At 34.4% G+C, this 8,727-nt stretch overlaps 1 pseudogene; it reads left to right on the forward strand.

The window, feature by feature from the left end:
- The first annotated feature begins 7,529 nt into the window (after positions 1 to 7,529).
- On the forward strand, positions 7,530 to 8,517 carry LOC103269324 (annotated as a pseudogene).
- Positions 8,518 to 8,727: the final 210 nt, after the last annotated feature.

Genomic DNA, 8,727 nt, shown 5'->3' on the forward strand with positions numbered 1-8,727 from the left:
AAGGCTGACAAGAATTTGTCTGAAAGCTTGGAGTGGGCATTGCCCACCTCCTATCTATCTGTGAATTCAAGGACCTTGGACTGTTATAGGCCAGGGCTCTGGGAATATAAGATTATTACAATTATGTTTTAAAACAATTTAAGGTTATCATCTAAAATGTTAGGATTGTCCCTTCCTTTTACATATTGCAATGGTCTGTTTCTTCCTCAAAAAAACTGTAAAAGAATATATTCTAAATTCCAAAATGTTATCTAAAATGTCATTAGGATCAGGAAACATGGTATCACATCAGTGGTCTTGTATAAAAAGTTGTTCATGTAAATCTTGAATCATGTTAAAACTGCATGTAAGATTCAAACTCGTGGTGGGTGAAGGGCTATGAATTTGTGGTATAAATACTACAATGAATTTGTGCGGCTTGGGGTGGGTTTTTGGCAATGATGCCAACCTTTCTCCCTATAACCTCGTTATAGAAATTAAACACTCCCTTTTCTCCCAGTCTCTGCCTCCCCTATTTTAATTGGCCATGAGGAATTACAGCCGATTTATTGGATCAGGCCGTAGCACAATGTCTTTCTTTATTAGTTTGGGAAATTTTTATTCATCTATTTGCAGGTTCACTTCTTTTTTCTTTTGCTTGGAAATTCTATTCGTTAGTCCATTGATGTCATTTATCAGCTCTGATACCATGTTTACATTTATAGTGTTTTTATCTCTTTGTCTTATTGTTTCCTTCTTTCTGCTGAAATTACCGATCGCTCATACTTTTTGTACATTTTTGGCTAGAGTCTCTACCATATTAATCACAGATATTTTTAAATTCCCTGAATGATAATTTCAACGTGTTTCTTATAACTCTGGTTTTACGGCTTGACATATAATTTGACAGGTTGTTGTTAGTTATTCCTTCTTCATAGGTCTCATAATTATTGGTTTAATAATATAAGTTTCTATTGGATAACAGAGACTAAGATAAACAGTATTTACACTAGAAAATGTGTCTCATATTTTGCTCATTTAGTCTAAAGGTTTTAATCAATCTTACAAGTTGAGCTGGATTTAAAATATGTTGTTGATATGTTTGCCTTCACTGCATCAAAGTGTTCAAGCTCCTCTAGGGCTACCTTATATTTAGAGTAAATGCTAGTCTTTTCAGATACTTTTTCTTAATGTCAGCACCAGCTTCAACTTAAGTCTTCCTTTTATGTCTGTGTCTCAAAGAATGTGTTCTTGACTCACCCCTAGCAATAGACTGCATTTACTTATTAATTGTAGCTTAATACTCTAGTGGTAAAAAGAAGAGTAAGGAGCTGGCACGTTTATTTCTCTCTGGTTTATCTTCAGTCACAAGCAGGCACTGTGTCCCTAGGTTTTTGAGATTGGGCCATCTCAGTGAACTTGCCTTGCTCAATGCCACTTCTGTGAAATCTTAAATGGTTTAAGCCCAGGATATCTTTATGTCCCTTCTCACAGACCTATTTTCTTTTCCAATTTTTAATATTCCTTCCCTTACACACAGTGTAAAGACAACAGTGTTTCTTTTCATTTTCTGAGTAACTTAATTTTGTTTCATAAGGAACACAGGAGAAAATAATCTGTTGTGAGCTGTGTAATATTCCAGAGTAACTTTTATTTCACTCTAGACATGGAAGCACTAGATAATATTTTATGAATTATTCTAAATTTCTCTGTAAAATTTTGTCTACTAATGCAGGCTGTCCAGTGATCTATTCTAACCATAGAATATATTTTTGGATGCTTCCCCATATAATTTAAAATATCATGCTTTTTTTTCTTTTAAGGTACTTCTCAAATAGACAATTATTTTCATATTGAAAATCTCCCAAAAGGCCAATGTAATTATAAATTATGTTTGATATAATTGTGTGATTTAGAAAGATAACCAATTATAAGTTAGAATTATACTATAGATACTAGTAAATGCAAAAATCTGTCATGGATAGGGCATACACTTGAATTGAGACAAACGTACGAGTGTCTAGTAATACTTGTGATATTTCATTGTTTTTGTACCTTGTGTCTTAAGTCCTTTGCACAATTACTGGTTATCTATTAATATTTACAGATTTAACAAATATGTAATTCCTGGCAGATAAACTATTTGGAGAAGTGTTCTCTTACAAAAGCAGACTCTCATGAGAAAAAGAGATGAGACTGAAACTAGTTTTCACAGAGTTTTAGCAGGTTACTTGGTAATATTTGTCCTTTAAGGTTGCTGTACTGTGGAGAACTTGTGACTTAATAAGTTCTTGGAGTTATCTCAAAGACAAAGCCTATATTTTTCTCTCTTCCTTATGAAACTATTCTTATGTACTCACAAACATTATCAATGACAACTGAGAGAAAGAAAAACAGAAATGTTCTGATTAATAAGACAAATTTTCACCAAAAGGTTTTCTAATTCAATTGAATGTCAAAATATTATCTTAAAAATGTGCTCATCATTCATAATAAATTATAAATAAACTCAGCTTTTGATCAATCTATAAAAATAAGTTGGAACTTAGACTCAATGTGAGATTTATCTCACAGTGGTTATAGTTAATGAGACCTCTAAGAAGGAGACTCAAGAGTTATGTGTCTTAAACAATAGTGGAAAGGCAAATATAAATGAAAGCCATACTTTAATACTTGCACTAAGGGGGAACACTACTTTTACCCAGTCTCTCTCTCTCTCTCTCTCTTTTTTTTTTTTTTTTTGAGTTGGAGTCTCACTCCATTGCTCAGCCTAGAGCGCAGTGGCACGCTCATGGCCACCCCAGTGTCGATCTACCGGGCTCAGGTGATCCTTCTGCCTCAACCTTCCAAGCAGCCAGAACTACAGGCGTGAGCTACCAAGCTTGACTAAATTTTTTGATTTATTGCAGAGACGAGGTCTCACCAAGTTGCCCAGGCTGGTTTCGACCCCTGGGCTCAGGAGTCCTCTCTCCTTGACCTCATACAGTGATGGGATTACAGGCTTGAGGCACCACGCCCAGCCTACTCAGTCTTAATATTGTTTCTGAAGAGGATGATCAGATTAGGATACTTATAAGATTTTGATATCAAGACACAAATAGTGTAAGATATATCTTTGAAGATGGAAAGTCAGTGACAATGTATAAAGTTTATGGCATAATAGTTTAGTTTGGTAGAGACAATAGTAAGAGAAGGGAAAGAAGTCTTATTAAGAAAACTGTTGTTTGATATAAAAGAATTGTTTTACCATACGAGCAACCAATTATTATCAAATAATTTTGGTTTTCCTAGAGGATCATGTTGCTTGTTTGAATACATTACTTTGCAAAATTTTAGTGAAATAAATTATAAAAATTTGTATTACTTTATATCATTATTTCACTGTACAGTAATTTCTCTGAATAAATAAAAAAGTTGGTGCAAGTATCTTTGGTTCATATTCTAGATATATTTGATCTATGGGATCTAGGTGTTCTTATTTCTATTGAACATTTTACCAATAGGAATAGAAAAAATGTCATCTGGTAAACCTGCAACTGAACGTTATTAGTTGTCTGGTATAAGTCTGAGATTCTATATACTGGCTAGTTATTCTCAAGAGGTCCTGATGGATTAAATTTGTTGATGAATTTCATAATCCTATTTCATATGGATATTATTCACTCCTTTGTATCAAGGACAAATGCAGTCATTAATACACACAAGATTGTTCAATACATGTTTTGAATAAATGGAATATTGTTAGATTTGTAAATATTGAGAAAACGTTGATTTAATGTTCTCTCTATTCTAGGTCTTTATATATATTATATATCAATAGACGAAATACTCGTTTTTCTACAAGTGATTAAACTACACATGTGAACACCTCAACTAAGATCTGCCTTCACATTTTAGATATTACCTATATGGGACCTTATTTTATTTTCTTTCTTTCCCTCATTCCCTTATTTAACCTACATTTTTCCCAAAAGACATGAATGCCACAACTTTGAATAGAAAGGGAGTTGCTGATTTCATTTTAATCTAATCCACAAACACAATTTAATAAGACAAAAAGTCAAATAGACTCCTAAAACTCATTTTCACATGATATTCTCATGTAACAAATCTGCACATGCCCTTTGAATGTAAAATGAAAATTAAAATAAAGACAAATAACACAGGGAAAAAAGTTACAAATGTAGTGTATTTTTCTACTTTCACCTTCAATTAAAAGACAAGTGGCTCAGTCTGTAGTCCCAGCACTTTGGGAGATCAAGGTGAGTGGACTGTATGAACCCGTGAGTTCGAGACCAGCCCAGGCAACTTGGTGAGACCTCATCTCTACAATAAATAAAAAATTAGCTGGGTGTGGTAGCATGTACCTGTAGTTCCGGCTACTTGGAAGGCTGAAGCAGAAGGATCACCAGAGCCCAGTAGGTTGACGCTGAAGTGGCCATGAGCAGGCCACTGCACTCCAGCCTGGGTGACAGAGTGAGATTCCAACTCAAAAAAAAAAAAAACAAGAACAATTAAAACATCCATAAAAATCACAGGCAACTGCTCTTTCGATAATAAACCTATGTCATGCTATTTGGTATACATTTGTGGCTTCAACTTCACAGCAGTATTACCACATGAATATAGAAAACCTCAGGTTAAGAATTAGCAGTGGAAACAGCTGGTTTACCCACATTTGCACTCCATAGAGGAGAAAAATATAAATAAACTGATAGACAGATAGATAAATATCTTGCATCAGAGGAAATACTTTACCCCAAAAATTAAACAAATAATAATTTTGATACTATTTTGAAATATATTTTGATAGGAAGGTATTTTAATCAGGTTTCTCCAGAGGAACACAAATAATAGGATAGTTATAAATACATATAAGTAGAGATTTATTTATGCTCTGGATCATGAATGACCCTTGAGTCTTATATTGCCTACATACTAATTGTTTGACATGAGGTCAATACATTTTTAGTTTCTTCAAGAAAAACAATGATTTTCTGGACTTATGTAATAAGGAAAATGTCATTTTATGTGTAAAAAAGTAAATAAGTAAATAATGAAAGATACAGAAAGTGCTTTTTAAATTCCCAAGTATGATTTCTCACAAAAGAATCTACTGCTAGTAACAGTATACCTAACTGAATTAATTTAATTTTAACCACTTCTGGGAATGACAATGATTTTTTTTGGTTTGACTAGCCTGAAAGATTAAGTCCATTTTTAATTTAAAACTGCATAACAGAAAATATCCCTTGACATACAGGTATGTGTATGTATTTGTGTAAAGTGAGTATTGTTTAGAGTAGAGAATAACAAGAAAGCGGATATAGTTATATTATTTCAAAATAAATAGTGCTTCATTTCTCAAATGTATGAGTTGAACAATAATAAAGTTCAAGGAGATGTCTGTGATGCAATGAACTTTTGAGAATTTCTAAAACATATTCATAAAATAAGAGTAATCCCCAAATGTCAATAATACATCTTCTAAACATTGACCTTAGAGTGAATTGATACGACAACAACATTTAATTAGTAATTTTCAAGTCACCTGCTGCAAAATAACCTAACACTTGGGCATTTTGTGGAGAATTTCTAGAAAGCAGTGAAAGGTAGTCTTCAACTAAGAAGAGAAGGTAGCTTTCCAGATTACTATTCTCAAGAGAGAGCTGCACGAATAATAAGGAAGCTCAAACAGGTCACAGGCATTCTTGAGTTTGGACATGGAAGAGACAGCTTTCCCTATGGTATGTTAACAAACACTCTGCCTTGAAATGCCAGGTGAGAGAGAAAAGCATGGTTTACTTACACTTAGAAAAGGACTAAGATCAAAGTGAATTTGGATAACTGACTGAGGAGAGGAACTCTAGCATGTAATGCAAAGCATCATGAGGTCTAGAGGATGTTTCCTTCTGAGAAACTGTCCTTCATTTGTTTTTCTCAAGAGCCTGAGTTATTTGGGAAATGGTATTCACCCAAATATAAGGAAGTGAGCTTAACATATTTCTGATGTGGATAAGTATGGACCTATCTTTACCTGTGGAAGCACCATAAGATTTAGCCTCACCCCTGAACATGGATACCTTTGAAGATCAAAAGGCATAGATTCTGAAAATGCAGAAAACAAAATAAAGCAAAAACAAAAACACACATGAATGGAAAAACACATTGAGAAGAAACTTAGTACCAGACTCTTAACACTGGAAGGCACAGTGATTGAACTAAGCTAAGCAGAATGTGCTCTAATAAAACAGACAGTGAGTTTCCTAGACTCCCTCCCACCTTCTCTGTCCTAAAAACAAAATTCAGGATTAAAACAAAAAGCTAATAACGTTTTAAGTCTAATATCAGTTTTCTTATTTTTTAAAAGATAATGTGTATCATTTTAGTTAATCTTTTCCTTTTTTTTTTGAAATTCTCATCCAGGTTGACACAGATTGAGATCTTGAAAATTTGAATCACACACCAAATGAAAGCAGACAAGCAGACAGGATTCTTAATGATTCTTGTTTGCAATACCAGGGCTAGGCAAACAGACTTTAAAGAAAAGTCTTCTGTTGTTGTTTTGTTGTCCTTCTCTAAGAATCTTTTTCTTGACCAAAGATTAGACTAAGGTGGAATTTGAATAGGCACATTTGGGAACTCCTAAGGTCACCACAGCTGGGGTTTATATGCCCTGTATAGGGAATGCTGATTTTGAAGTACACGTCTTCCTAAAAGTTTATAGCAATATCAAGACTTACATTAGTGATTGAGGAATGGTAGTGATTTATATATGCAAATATTTATATGGATTATTGTTGATGAAGATGACTGCATATGGGTATAAATAATATGTATGTCTAGTTAGTGTCACAAATATAGAATGTGGCTGAGGAGTGGACTCAGAAAAAAATGAATACTTTGCTAATTGTGGAAAGGTGACACATTGTATCCAAAGACAATTTTATATAAATAAATAAATTTTGGCAAGACACAGCATAAAAATTAGATCTCTCAATTTATCACAAAACATTCTTTTTAAATATAACAAGAATCATTTTTTAGAAAATAATATTGAAAGCACCTCTAAAATATAACAATTGAATAATGTGCACTAATAGCATTTTTATAATTAAAGTGACACAGAAGTATTATACCAAACAGTACAAAAACTTCTATGTGCTTATTTTCAATTTCTCTACTCATGTCATACAAAAAAATAACTTATTAAAATGTCTATAAACATGAGTACTACTCAAAACAGTTTGAGTAGTACTGTTTAGTATGTGTAATATTAACAAAAGCAGTAAGAAATACATTGGTAATGATCTACTACTGTGGCAAATATCAACCGTCAAATTTTTCTTATTTTTTCTTCAACAAGACATAATATTTAGAAAATTTGATCAAAAAAGAGGGTCTTGTTTTCCAGTAAAGGCTCAGATGCTACATGTCAGGAACAGAATTACTCTCACATTACACACATACCATAGTCAATTTAAAATAAGAGGTATAATGAGTAGTCAATTAAATGCTCCAGCCAAATTTTAACACCTCTGTCTGAGAAAATGCATTTCATTCTAGGAAAGATATGCCCTCCTGGCATCGTGCTTCCTGTCAATAGCACCAAGTCCATTTTCTCCACTTTCCTGCTGACGGGCATCCCTGGGCTGGAGGCTGTGCACATCTGGATCTCCATTCCCTTCTGTGCCATGTTCTTCATTACTTTGGTGGGCAACATGACCATCATGACAGTTATCTGGAAGGAGCAGACACTCCATTGCCTATGTACCTCTTCCTGACCTTGCTGGCTGCCTCTGATCTGGGGCTGTCCCTCTTCACCTTCCCCACAATGCTGAGGATCTTCTGGCTGGATGCTCGAGAGCTGACTTCTTTAGCTTGCTTTGTCCAAATGTTCTTTATTCACACTTTTCAGGATTTTGAGTCAGCCATTATACTGGTGATGGCTTTCGATCATTATGTGGCCATTTCTCGTCCATTGCACTATTCCTCCATCCTCACAAATAGTGTGATTTCCAGAGTAGGTTTGGCCATTGTAGTGCGAGCCATGATTGCACAGGTGCCTCTTCCCATCCTCTTGAGGAGGCTGTGCTTCTGTCGCTCCAATGTACTTTCTCATTCCTACTGCTTGCATCCCGACATCGTAAAGCTCTCCTGCTCCAGCACCAGGGTCAACAGTATCCTTGGACTCTTTATGGTGCTTTCCAACATGAGACTTGATTTTCTCCTCATTCTTCTTTCTTATGTATTGATTTTAAAAACTGTACTGAGTATTGTTTTTCATGGTGGTCGCCTCAAGGCTCTTAACACCTGTATTTCCCACCTGTGTGCTGTGGTCCTCTTCTTCACACCCATGATAAGTTTGTACTTTACCGATTTGGCCGAAGATTTCCTCAAAACCTGTACGTGCTCTTAGCCAACATGCATTTCCTCATTCCTCCTGTTATGAATCTCATTGTATATGTGGTGAAAACCTAGCAGATACAAGATAAAATCCTAAAACTCTTCACCAAAAAAGAAACTGAAAATTCCTGAATGGCATTTATAATATAAGCCTTGAGAAGTTGATATAACAGGACACTATTCCAATTTTTCCAACTGAAATTGCTTTTCATTTTCCAAGACAAAATAGTAGAATGTCTTAATATGATGTATTTTCTCAAATTACAGTGACCATGATCCTCTGTTTTATGTATAGTCTTTGATTAAATTTATCTGTTTAATTCTTTTCATGCAAAATGCTTT

The sequence above is a fragment of the Carlito syrichta genome, unplaced genomic scaffold (assembly GCF_000164805.1).
Source record: "Carlito syrichta isolate Samal-C Ts95f unplaced genomic scaffold, Tarsius_syrichta-2.0.1 Scaffold309193, whole genome shotgun sequence".
Lineage (NCBI taxonomy): Eukaryota > Metazoa > Chordata > Mammalia > Primates > Tarsiidae > Carlito > Carlito syrichta.